Source organism: Vigna unguiculata, chromosome 6, assembly GCF_037176805.1.
Source record: "Vigna unguiculata cultivar grain cowpea cultivar isolate G323 ecotype 2 chromosome 6, ASM3717680v1, whole genome shotgun sequence".
Lineage (NCBI taxonomy): Eukaryota > Viridiplantae > Streptophyta > Magnoliopsida > Fabales > Fabaceae > Vigna > Vigna unguiculata.
This window is the reverse complement of record NC_140797.1, coordinates 18145839-18158841: the sequence shown is the minus strand read 5'-3', so window position 1 is coordinate 18158841 and position 13003 is coordinate 18145839.

Below are 13003 nucleotides of genomic sequence, written 5' to 3'. Positions count from 1 at the left end.
ACAAATTTCACACTCTAATCCACTTGAATTCATCATCCCCTCTCCCTCCAATCAACCTCGGCAGTGAGTGATAGGAAGAGAGATGGAAATTTCTCGATTTTTGAGTCATATCTGTTATGCAATGATTTGAGGATGATATCAAGATTACAATTATATCCGCAATTCATTTTTAAGCTTAATTATGAAAATGATATAAAAATTTGGCTGTTGAAATTATTTTTACAAAAATAATTCATAACGAAAATTTGAAAATTGTTATAAAATAAAATTTGAAAAGTAATTATTAATTTTAAAATTTTTTATTACATTATTTTAGAAATATTGTTTTAATGAAATATGTTATTTTTATTTGTGCATATTAATATTTTTTCTACAACAAATCAAATTATATAATGATAATTTCTAAAAATATTTAAAATAAAGGACAATTGGGTAATCTTGTTTTTCCTTTATTTAAATATAATTTCTAATATATCAGATCCATCAAATCACTCACAAACTTTAACAAAGTTTACTCTGAATCCACCCTCTTTCACCTTTAATCCACTTAAAGTAACAACAAAAACTTCACACTCTAATCCACTTGAATTCATCATCTACATGAAAATTCCTCGGTTTTTGAGTCATATCTGTTATGCAATGATTCGAGGGTGATATCAAGATTACAATTGTATCCACATTTTATTTTTAAGCTTAATTATGAAAATGATATAAAAATTTGGCTTTTGAAATTATTTTCAAAATAATAATTCATAACGAAAATTTTAAAATTGTTATAAAATAAAATTTAAAAAGTAATTATTAATTTTAAAATTTTTTTATTACATTATTTTAGAAATATTGTTTTAATGAAATATGTTATTTTCATTTGTGCATATTAATATTTTTTTCTACAACAAATCAACTTAAATAATGATAATTTCTAATCATATTTAAAATAAAGAACAATTTGGAAATCTTGTTTTTCCTTGATTTAAATATAATTTCTAATCTATCAGATCCATCAAATCACTCACAAACCTTATCAAACTTTACTCTAAATCCACCCTCTTTCACCTTTAATCCAGTTAAAGTAACAACACAAACTTCACACTCTAATCCACTTCAATTCATCATCCCCTCTCCCTCTAATGAACATCGGTAGTGAGTGATGGGAAGGAAGATGAAAATTCCTCGATTTTTGAGTCATATCTGTTATGCAATGATTTGAGGGTGATATCAAGATTACAATTATATCCGCAATTCATATTTAAGCTTAATTATGAAAATGATATAAAAATTTTGGCTTTTGAAATTATTTTTACAATGATAATTCATAACGAAAATTTTAAAATTGTCATAAAATAAAATTTCAAAAGTAATTATTTATTTTTAAATTTTTTTATTACATTATTTTATAAATATTGTCTTAATTAAATATGTTATTTTCATTTGTGCATATTAATATTTTTTCTACAACAAATCAAATTATATAATGATAATTTCTAATCATATTTAAAATAGGTGACAATTTGGTAATCTTGTTTTTCCTTAATTTAAATATAATTTCTAATCTATCAGATCCATAAAAAAACTCACAAACCTTAACAAACTTTACTCTAAATCCACCCTCTTTCACCTTTAATGCAGTTAAAGTAACAACACAAACTTCACACTCTAATCCACTTGAATTCATCATCTACATGAAAATTCCTCGATTTTTGAGTCATATCTGTTATGCAATGATTCGAGAGTGATATCAAGATTACAATTGTATCCACATTTTATTTTTAAGCTTAATTATGAAAATGATATAAAAATTTGGCTTTTGAAATTATTTTCAAAATAATAATTCATAACGAAAATTTTAAAATTGTTATAAAATAAAATTTAAAAAGTAATTATTAATTTTAAAATTTTTTTATTGTATTATTTTAGAAATATTGTTTTAATGAAATATGTTATTTTCATTTGTGCATATTAATATTTTTTTCTACAACAAATCAACTTAAATAATGATAATTTCTAATCATATTTAAAATAAAGGACAAATTGGTAATCTTGTTTTTCCTTGATTTAAATATAATTTCTAATCTATCAGATCCATCAAATCACTCACAATCCTTGACAAACTTTACTCTAAATCCGCCATCTTTCACCTTTAATCCAGTTAAAGCAACAATAGAAACTTCACACTCTAATCCACTTGAATTCATCATCCCCTCTCCCTCCAATGAACCTCGGCAGTGAGTGATGGGAAGGAAGATGGAAATTCCTCGATTTTTGAGCCATATATGTTATGCAATGATTTGAGGGTGATATCAAGATTACAATTATATCCGCAATTTATTTTTCAGCTTAATTGTGAAAATTATATAAAAATTTGGGTTTTGAAATTATTTTTACAATAATAATTCAAAACGAAAATTTTAAAATTGTTATAAAATAAGATTTAAAAAGGTAATTATTAATTTTAAAATTTTTTATCAAATTATTTTATAAATATTGTTTTAATGTAATATGTTATTTTCATTTGTGCATATTAATATTTTTTTCTACAAGAAATCGAATTATATAATGATAATTTCTAATCATATTTAAAATAAAGGACAATTTGGTATTCTTGTTTTTCCTTGATTTAAATATAATTTCTAATCTATCACATCCATCAAATCACTCACACACTTTATCAAACTTTACTCTAAATCCAACCTCTTTCACCTTTAATCTCCTTAAAGTGAAAAAGACAATCTTCACACTCTAATCCACTTGAATTCATCATCTCCCTCTCTTCCCATCAACTTGGACAAAGAGAGAGGTGAAGGAAGATGAAAATTCCTCTATTTTGCAATCATTTCTGTTATGCAACGATTTGAGAGTGATATCAAGATTAAAATTATGTCCTTTATTTATTTTTCAGCTTAATTATGATAATGATGTAAAAATATTGCTTTTGAAATTATTTTTACAAAAATAATTAATAACGAAAATTTTAAAATTGTTATAAAAGAAGGCTAAAAAAGTAGTTATTAATTATAAAAGTTTTTAATACATTATTTTATAAATATTTTTTTAATACATTATTTTATTTTCATTCATACATATTAATTTTTTTTTCTACAACAAATCAGACTTTTATAATGACAATTTTAATCATATTTAAAATAAAGGAAAATTTGGTAACCTTGTTTTTTCTTGATTTAAATATAATTTTTAATGTATCACATCCATCAAATCACTCACGGACTTCAAGAAACTTTACTCTAAATCCACTCACTTTCACCTTTAATCCCCTTAAAGTGAACAACACAACCTTCACACTGTAATCTACTTGATGTCATCCTCTCCCTCTCCCTCGAATCAACCTTGAGGGAGAAAGAGGGGAAGGAAGAGGAAAATTCATGTATTTTTAAACCATCTCCGTTATGTCTTTGTTTGATGGGGATATCAAGAATACAATTAAGTCGGCAATTTATTCTTCAGCTTAATTATTAAAATGATGTAAAAATATGGCTTTTAAAATTATTTTTACAAAAATAATTAATAACAGAAATTTGAAAATTGTTATAAAAAAAAGTTTAAAAAGTAATTATTTATTACAAATTTTTTTGTTACATTTTTTTGTAAATATTTTTTTAATAAAATATTTTATTTTCATTCATACATATTAATATTTTTTTTCTACAACAAATCAAACATTTATAATGATAATTTTAATCATATTTAAAAGAAGGGAAAATTTGGTAATCTTGTTTTTTCTTGATTTAAATATAATTTTTAATCTATCACATCCATCTAAATCCACCCTCTTTCACCTTTAATACATCGCATCCAAGAAACCACTTGTTGTCATCCTCTCCCTCTACTCCAATCAACCTTGAGGGAGAAAGAGGGGAAGGAAGAGGGAAATTCTTCTATTTTTAAAATCATCTCTGTTATGTCTTAGTTTGAGGGTGATATCAAGATTACAATTATGTCCGCAATTTATTTTTCAGATTAATTATGAAAATGATGTAAAAATATGGCTTTCAAAAGTATTTTTACAAAAATAATTATTAATGAAAATTTTAAAATTGTTATAAAATAATGTTTAAAAAATAATTACTAATTATAAAATTTTTTATTACATTATTTTATATATATTTTTTATTCAAATATGTTATTTTAATTTATACATATTAATATTTTTTCTACAACAAATCAAACTTATATAATGATAATTTTTAATCATATTTATAATAAAGAACAATTTGGTAATCTTGTTTTTGCTTGATTTAAATATAATATTTAATATATCACATCGATCAAATCACTCACAAACTTCAACAAAATTTACTCTAAATCCACCCACTTTCACCTTTAATCCCCTTAAAGTGAACAAGACAAGCTTCACACTATAATCCACTTGATGTCCTCCTCTCCCTCTCTCTCGAATCAACCTTGAGGGAGAGAGAGGGGAAGGAAGGGAGAAATTTCTCTCATTTCAATCATCTCTGTTATGCCATGGTTTGATGGTGATATCAAGATTACAATTATGTCTGCAATTTACTTTTCAACTTAATTATAAAACTGATGTAAAAATATGGCTTTTGAAATTATTTTTACAAAAATAATTAATAACGAAAATTTTATAATTGTTATAAAATAAGGTTTAAAAAATAATTATTAATTATAAAATTTTTTATTATATTATTTTATAAATTTTATTTATTAAAATATGTTACATAATGATTGATGAGTGTGTATTTTTGACCTCATTCAGTGTTTAATTCTGAGTATTTAATTGAATTTGTGCGCGTAAAGAGTGATTTAATTAACAATTCTGATAATTAGGGTATTTGAACTTGTGTGATAAAAATGTCTTAAAAAGTGATTTTTAGTTGCATAAATTATTTTTTGGATATTTTAACGTTTGTTGATGCAGCTGAAGTTAAGATTAAACTTATTTAAAGGTGGGAAAATAAATTGATTGAAATTACAAAACACCTTTAAATAAGGCTAAAATCAGCAAGTTCTGAAAAAATCACTTTTGTACCCCATACATTACTTGTACACTCCCCTATTTCAAAATGGGTTTAACAAAACATACTTCTGCACCCCTGCCTTTGTCTATTTGCACCTTTTTTTCCACTCATAAAATAGATGCACTCAGATGTTGCCATGTAGCTATCCTCAACTTTTAAAATTGGCTAACCAGTACAAGCCACGTGGGCTTAATCTCCACTAAAGAATCAGAGCCAATAACATGTTGCCACGTCATCATCTTCAACTCCACACAACCAGAAACCCTAGCCTCAATCTTCACCATGTTTCCGTTGCCAGACCACCGTTAGCCAAGGTCCTCGCCGGCAGCACCTGCACCAATCACGATAGCCACCACAGCTTTGGAACCGTTTTCGTTGCCATTATTTCGTAACAACAACATACTCCTCACACTCGCACTCCACGGACCTACAAAACACCGTGTGGGGGAGACAAACTGTAGGTAGGAGTTTTCTTTTTGTTCTTCAATTTTTGGTTTTTTTGTTCATTTAAAAAGAAAAAAAAATTGTGATTTCTTTTTGAGAAAATTGTGAAAGTATTAACTTTTTACTAAGTGAAACTTTTAAACAATATGTCTCATAAGAAATCCACCAAAAAATATTTCCCTGCTTTCAATAAAACATATTGACATTGGATTTTTAGGATTTGATTCAATAATTGGTAATTCTGGAAAAAATAAAAGTCATGTTGATATAAGTGGATTGTTTCTATGATTTGCTAATTGAGTTGATTTGAGAATTTCTAGATTAAATCTTTTGTGAAAGAGTTTTGACCTTGTGAGTCTTGAGCCTTAATGCAAAGGATGGATCGCCATGTGCCATTCCTATTTTTTTCTTGAGTGACTTGCTCATGTTTGTTTATACTCAAATATTTAGCTTGATTCTTTTGTTTTGCAACTTATGTGAATATGCATGATTTGATATGATTGAGGCATTTCTTGTTTTTAGCTACTTGGCCAAATAATAAGGGTGGGCAAAAAATCTATTTTTCTTGATCCAATCCACTTTTGCTCCAATCTAATCCATTTATAATCCATTTTATTAAAAATCCAATCCATTTAAAATCCATTTAATGGATCTGGATTTCAATCTAATTTATAAATCAAGATTTTTAAATTTGGATAATCCAAAAAATCCAATCCAAATTTTTAATTTAAATTTTTAGTTGGGTTAGACTAAAGGTTCAGTGGACTATGCTAAATTCAGACTTGGACGGGCCTTGCTCGACGACCTATATAGATCGGGCAGGCCCAACGACCATAAGAGGTTGGGCGAGCTTAAAGATATGAACGGGCTAGGCGGGCCCAATGACCCGAATGGGCCCAACGATTCAGAAAATTCGAGTGAGCCCGATGACCCGACGGGCCAGGCGGGCCCAATAACCAGATGAGCCAGGTGGGCCCGAAGACCCGATCAGGACAGGTAGGTTCGAAGATCCGAACGGGCCAAGAAGGCCCGATGATCTGAACGGGTTAAGCGGGCTTGAAGAACCGAACGGGTCAAGCAGGCCCAAAGACCCGAATGGGTCAGGCGGACCCAAAGACCCGAAAGGGTCACGCGGACCCGAAGACCCGAACGGACCAGGCGGGACCACTGACGAAAACAGGTCAGGCAGCCTAAAGACCCGAACAGGTCACGCTGGCCTAGAGACCCGAACGGACCCGACGACCCGGACGGGCCCGACGAACCGAACGGGCCCAAAGACCCGAATGGGGCGGACGACCTAGATGGGCCCGGCGACTCGGACGGGATCGATGACCCGGATGGGCCCGATGAACTGGAGGGGCTTCACGACTCGGACGAGCTTGACAACCTACACGGTATTTACGACCTGGATGACACGACGAAACAAAGACCTGGACGAGCATTACGACCCAGATGCTCCCTACGACCTGGACGGGCCCGACGACCCAAACCGGCTTGACGACCCAGACATGCCCAACGACCCGGATCGGTCCGATGACCCAGACGGGCCTGACGACCTTGACGTACCTGACGACCCAGACGGGCCCCACGACTCGAACATGCTCGACTACCTGAATGGGCCCGACTGTTTGGACGGGTCTATCCGGGTCGTCTGGCATGTCTGGCCCATCCGGGTTGTCAGATCCATTCGGGTCGTCCGACCCGTTCGTGTCGTTGAGCCTGTTCGTGTTGTCGGTTCCGTCTGGGTTGTCCGGCCCGTCTGGGTCGTCCAGCCCGTTCAGGTCGTCAAGCCCGTTCAGGTCGTCGAGCCCATCTGGGTCGTCCGGGTCGTCGGGTCCATCCGGGTCATCCGGGCCTTAATGACACAAGTTTTAAAAAATTCAATTTAAATTTCTTTTATAAAAAATGGATTTTGGATTTTGAACTTGATCCAAATATTTGGATTGGATTTAAATCTTGATCCCGTTCAGGTCGTCGAGCCCATCTGGGTCGTCCGGGTCGTCGGGTCCATCCGGGTCATCCGGGCCTTAATGACACAAGTTTTAAAAAATTCAATTTAAATTTCTTTTATAAAAAATGGATTTTGGATTTTGAACTTGATCCAAATATTTGGATCAGGATTTTAAAAAAATCCAAACTACTTTTGCTAAAAATATGGATTTGGGTCAAAAATCTAATCCAATTATTTGGATCTAAAATAGATGTGGATTGGATCATTAAAAATCCAATCCATGCCCACCCCTACCAAATAAGCTCACCTTGATATTGATCCATTGATAGCCCTTTTGAGCTTTAAGCCTTTTTTTCTTGTTTTAACCCCATTGTAAACCCTTAAAAAGAAAAAAGACCATGTTTTTCCTTATCTTAGGAAGGAATAAAGGAGCTAGTGAATTGTTATAGGATTTGTACTGTACCTAGCCAAACTCAACCAAGTGAATAGTACACACGTCAAAACCACATACCATCTAGTACCCGGACACCACCAGCACTAGCCATCTAGGCAGGTAGCCGGCCAAAACCGACTACTTGCCTAGAAGGCTAACTCGCTTCAATACACCCATGGAACCTGATTTAGGACCAGGCCCACTCATGGCCCAAGCTGGGGCCCAAGCCAGAGCCCAAGTCAAGGCCCAGCCCATGAGATGGTCAAACGTCATTAATGTCTATAAATACACGTGGACCCCATCATTTAAAGGTACGCATTCATTAATTGCTGATTTGACTCTTTGAGAGCTTTGACTTACTTGAGCTTCGGAGATTCTTCTGCAGGTAACCCCTCCTGGGTTCAAGCCGACATGTATCGAATGGGAAGAGGCCAACTGAGGAGATAGCGGACTACATGGTAAGGTGACTCTTGTGTCTGACTTCTTGTTTGTTCCCTGCAGGAACAATTGGCGCCCACCGTGGGGCACGAGACAAACATCCTTAGTACCCGCTTTTCTCTGAAGATGGTTTCTACCCGCAGCAAAGCTGGAGCTAGCAAGCAAGTTGACGCTGGTCCCTCTGGACCTCCTGGCGTCACCCCTGACTTGGCCGCCATCCTAGACGGCCAGATGAAGATGCAACAGGAACTCACAGACCTGAAGAAGCGCAACGCTGAAGAGATGGAAGCGCTCAAACAAGAGAACTCCCGCCTCAGGAGGAGAATCGAGGCAGATGCCGACCTGAAGGGAAAAGGCAAAGAGACCTCTGAAGCCGTGAAGTCTCCGGCTTTCCAACCTACAGAAGAAGAGAGTGAATACAACCCCACCCCTCACACCTTCACCTCTACCCAACAAACCCCTCTCACGACCACACACCCCCAACACCTCCCACCCGGTCACCCAGGGCTTACAGCACCCTCAACAACCCACATTCCCCACAACCTACCCACCACTCTCCACACCACATACGTCCCACCCTACAACCCCCCATATCTCCCCACAACCCACATCCCTCCTCATAACATCACCTCCACCATCCCTACCATGATCAACCACCCACCCCCACCCCACATTCCCCATCCCCACCAGCCCAGACGCCGCCACCCGTTCACAGACTTTATCTCCAACACCCCTCTCCCAACCCAGTGGGAACCATTCAACCTCGATCGCTACACTGGCGAAACTGACCCCGATGAACACCTCAAAGTTTACATCACACACGTCGCCCTATACACGTCCCAGGACGCAGTCTTCTGCAAAGCTTTCCCCACAACACTCAAAGGCCCCGTCCTAGAGTGGTTCACCACCCTCCCACCCTACTCCATTGATAACTTCGACACCCTTTCCCACATGTTCTCCACACATTTCGCCGGCAGCCGCCCTCACCAAACCACCACCATGTCCCTACTGGGCATCAGACAAGAGCCCAACGAACCACTCAGAACATTCATCGACCGCTTCAGTAAAGCAGCCCTCCGCACACCACACCTTAACCAGGAAATGATACTCCAATGTATGACCCTCACCCTGCAACCTGGACCCTTCGCTAACAACGTCTACCTTCACCCGCCCACCTCCATGCACGAACTCAAGCTGCGTGCCGCTGACTATGTGCGCATGGAAGAAATGCAAACCCTTCACACCAAATTCTGCAACGATTATGCCGCCAACACCTCCAACCCCAATCCCAACCCCGTACCCAATCCCACCCCACAGCCTCACCCACGCCCCGATACCCGTCCACGTGAACCCCGCCAACCACGTTTCACCAGATACGCCCCACTCACAGTAGCCCGCTCTCGCATCCTTGACGAAGCCCTCCAGGCTGACCTCCTCCCCCCACCACGCAAAACAACCACCCCTCCTAACGTTGATATGACCAAATATTGTCGATACCACCGCAATCACGGTCATACTACAGAAGAGTGCAGAGCGCTACAGGATAAGATTGAAGAACTGGTACGTGCCGGCCACTTTCGCCGCTTCATCCGCAAAGATGACCACACCTCCTCCCGCACCCACCACCCCCCACGCCACGACCACAGACGACAACCAACCACCGCCAACCACAATAACCAACCCACCCAACCCAATGATCAACACTCACAACCCGCCCACACCAACATCACCCCTGCTGACCCCCCCTTGCGAGGTACTATTAACACCATCTCTGGTGGCTTCGCAAGCGGCGGCTCCACCTCATCCGCCAGAAAGAGACACCTCCGCCACATACAATCTATCAACCACATCACCCAATCCCATCACAGACGACGTATGCCCCCTATCGTGTTCACTGATGATGATTTTCACGGCCTCGACCACCAACAAGACGACCCCATGGTCATCACAGTTGAAATAGAAAACTATGCCGTTAAGAAGGTATTAGTTGATCAAGGCAGCTCCGTCGACATCCTCTACTGGGCCACCTACCAAAAATTACAACTACCTGATACCGCTATGATCCCCTATGACGAGCCCATATACGGCTTCTCCAGCGAGCAGGTATCTACCCGTGGCTACATAGACCTCCATACCGTCTTTCGGGAGGGAACCCAAACAAAAACAATCCCAATCCGCTTCCTAATAGTCGACGCACCCACATCCTACAACATACTCTTGGGCCGTCCTTCCCTCAACACCCTCGGAGCAGTCGTCTCCACCCCGCATTTGGCCATGAAGTTCCCGGCACCATCCGGTGACATTTTAACCATCCACTGTGACCAACGCTTGGCACGCGAATGCTACATGGCGAGTTTAAGACCCCAACTCCCAATCCAACAGACAAACCACATCGCGCGACCACCTAATTCCCGCATAGCCTTATCCGGCGAAGACCTTGACCCCAGAATAGGCCGAGATGCCCGCCTCGAACCAGTCGAGGAAACAACCCCCATGGAACTCCCCAATGGCCATTCCATCAACTTAGGCACTGGTTTAAGTCCTGACGAGCGTGCCACAATTACACCCATCCTCACAAACAACACGGATCTCTTCGCTTGGTCAGCCGCAGACCTCCCAGGGGTAGACCCTAACGTCGCATCCCACAAGCTTTCGGTATACAAAGAAGCCCGCTACGTGTCTTAGAAAAAACGCAAACTCGGCGAAGAACGCAGACAAGCAGCCAAAATAGAGGCCGACAAGTTGCTGAGCGCAGGATTCATAGACGAAGCGCATTACACAACCTGGCTTTCTAACGTTGTCTTGGTGAAGAAAGCCAATGGTAAATGGCGGATGTGCGTCGATTACACAGATCTAAACAAGGCATGCCCTCGCGACGCCTACCCCCTACCCAACATTGACCGCCTTGTAGACGGCGCGGCAGGAGATAAGGTACTCAGCTTTTTGGACGCATACTCCGGATATAACCAAATACCCATGGCCACAGCAGACATGCACAAAACCGCCTTCATCACAGACGATGCCAACTACTTCTATAGAGTCATGCCCTTCGGCCTCAAGAACGCTGGGGCGACCTACCAGCGTCTAATGGACAAAGTATTCAGCCACCTCACAGGACACTGTGTCGAAGTCTACGTCGATGACATGGTCGTCAAATCCCCAAGCCACTATCAACACGCTATAGATTTAGAGGCAGTCTTCTCCGCATTACGCCAGTACAACCTCCGCTTGAACCCAGAAAAGTGTGTATTCGGCGTGGACCGGGGTAAATTCCTCGGTTTCATGTTGACACAGCGCGGCATAGAGGTTAACCCCGAAAAATGCAAAGCCATCATCGAGATGCGCAGCCCCACCACCACCAAGGAAGTACAACGACTAATTGGCCGCCTCACGGCCATATCCCGCTTCCTACCTAAACTAGCAGAACAAACTCAACCCATAATTCAGCTCCTAAAGAAATCCGCCCGGTTCACGTGGACTGATGACTGTGAGCAAATATTCCTCAAACTCAAAACATCCCTAACCTCACCCCCCATCCTTCGCAAACCCGACGCCAGCCAACCCCTGCTAGTATACATCACGGCCACCAATCACACCGTCAGCGCTGCCCTTGTCCAAGAGGCAGAAGGCACCCAACACCCCGTCTACTTCGTAAGCAGAACACTCCAAGACCCTGAAACCAGATACCAAATGGTAGAGAAACTAGCCCTGTCCTTGGTCCACGCTGCACGCTGCTTACGTCCATATTTCCAAAACCACACCATAACCGTCAAGACCGATTACCCAATCCAGAAAATATTGCAAAAACCAGACTTAGCCGGGCGCATGTCGTCATGGGCCGTGGAGCTCTCCGAATTTAACATTCGCTATGAACCACACGGCCCCATCAAAGCCCAATGTCTCTTGGACTTCGTCAACGACCTACAACAAACACCTATCGAGGACCAATGGACGCTTCATGTAGACGGCTCCTCGAACCCAAGGGGCGCAGGTGCCGGCATTGTACTGGAAGGCCCCAACGACATCCTCATTGAAAAATCTCTTCATTTTGCTTTCAAAACATCGAACAATCAAGCTGAGTACGAAGCTATCCTGGCCGGTCTCTCCCTAGCCCGTGAAGTAGGCGTCAAAAAGCTAACATGTAAAACCGACTCCAAACTCACAGTAGGCCATCTGAATGACGAATTCCAAATCAAAGACCCCGTCCTCCAACAATACTATCACTTGGTCCGCGCAATCATCCAATCTGCTTTCGAACTAGTCCGCGTCGAACACATACCCAGAACCGAAAATGTCAGAGCCGACATCCTTTCCAAATTAGCCAGTACCAAACTCAAAAACCGCAACCGGTCCTTGCTACAACAAACATTATCCGCACCCTCCGTCACACACACTTGCCAAACGTTAACTCACACCCCATCAGACGATATCACCCCTACCCAAAACCCAAACTGGACCACCCCCTACATTCAGTACCTCAAAACTGGCAACCCCCCGGCCGACGCGGACAAGTCTTGGATGGCCAAAGCCGCCAGGTACACTATGGTAGGCGACGATCTCTACAAACGCGGATACGGCCAGCCCTTGCTTAAATGTGTCACGCCAGAACAAGCCCATTACATCATTAAGGAACTACACGAAGGAATCTGCGGGTATCATTCAGGCGCGCGCACCATGGCCACAAGAATTCTCAGAGCCGGGTACTTCTGGCCTACAATAGAGGCCGACTGCAAC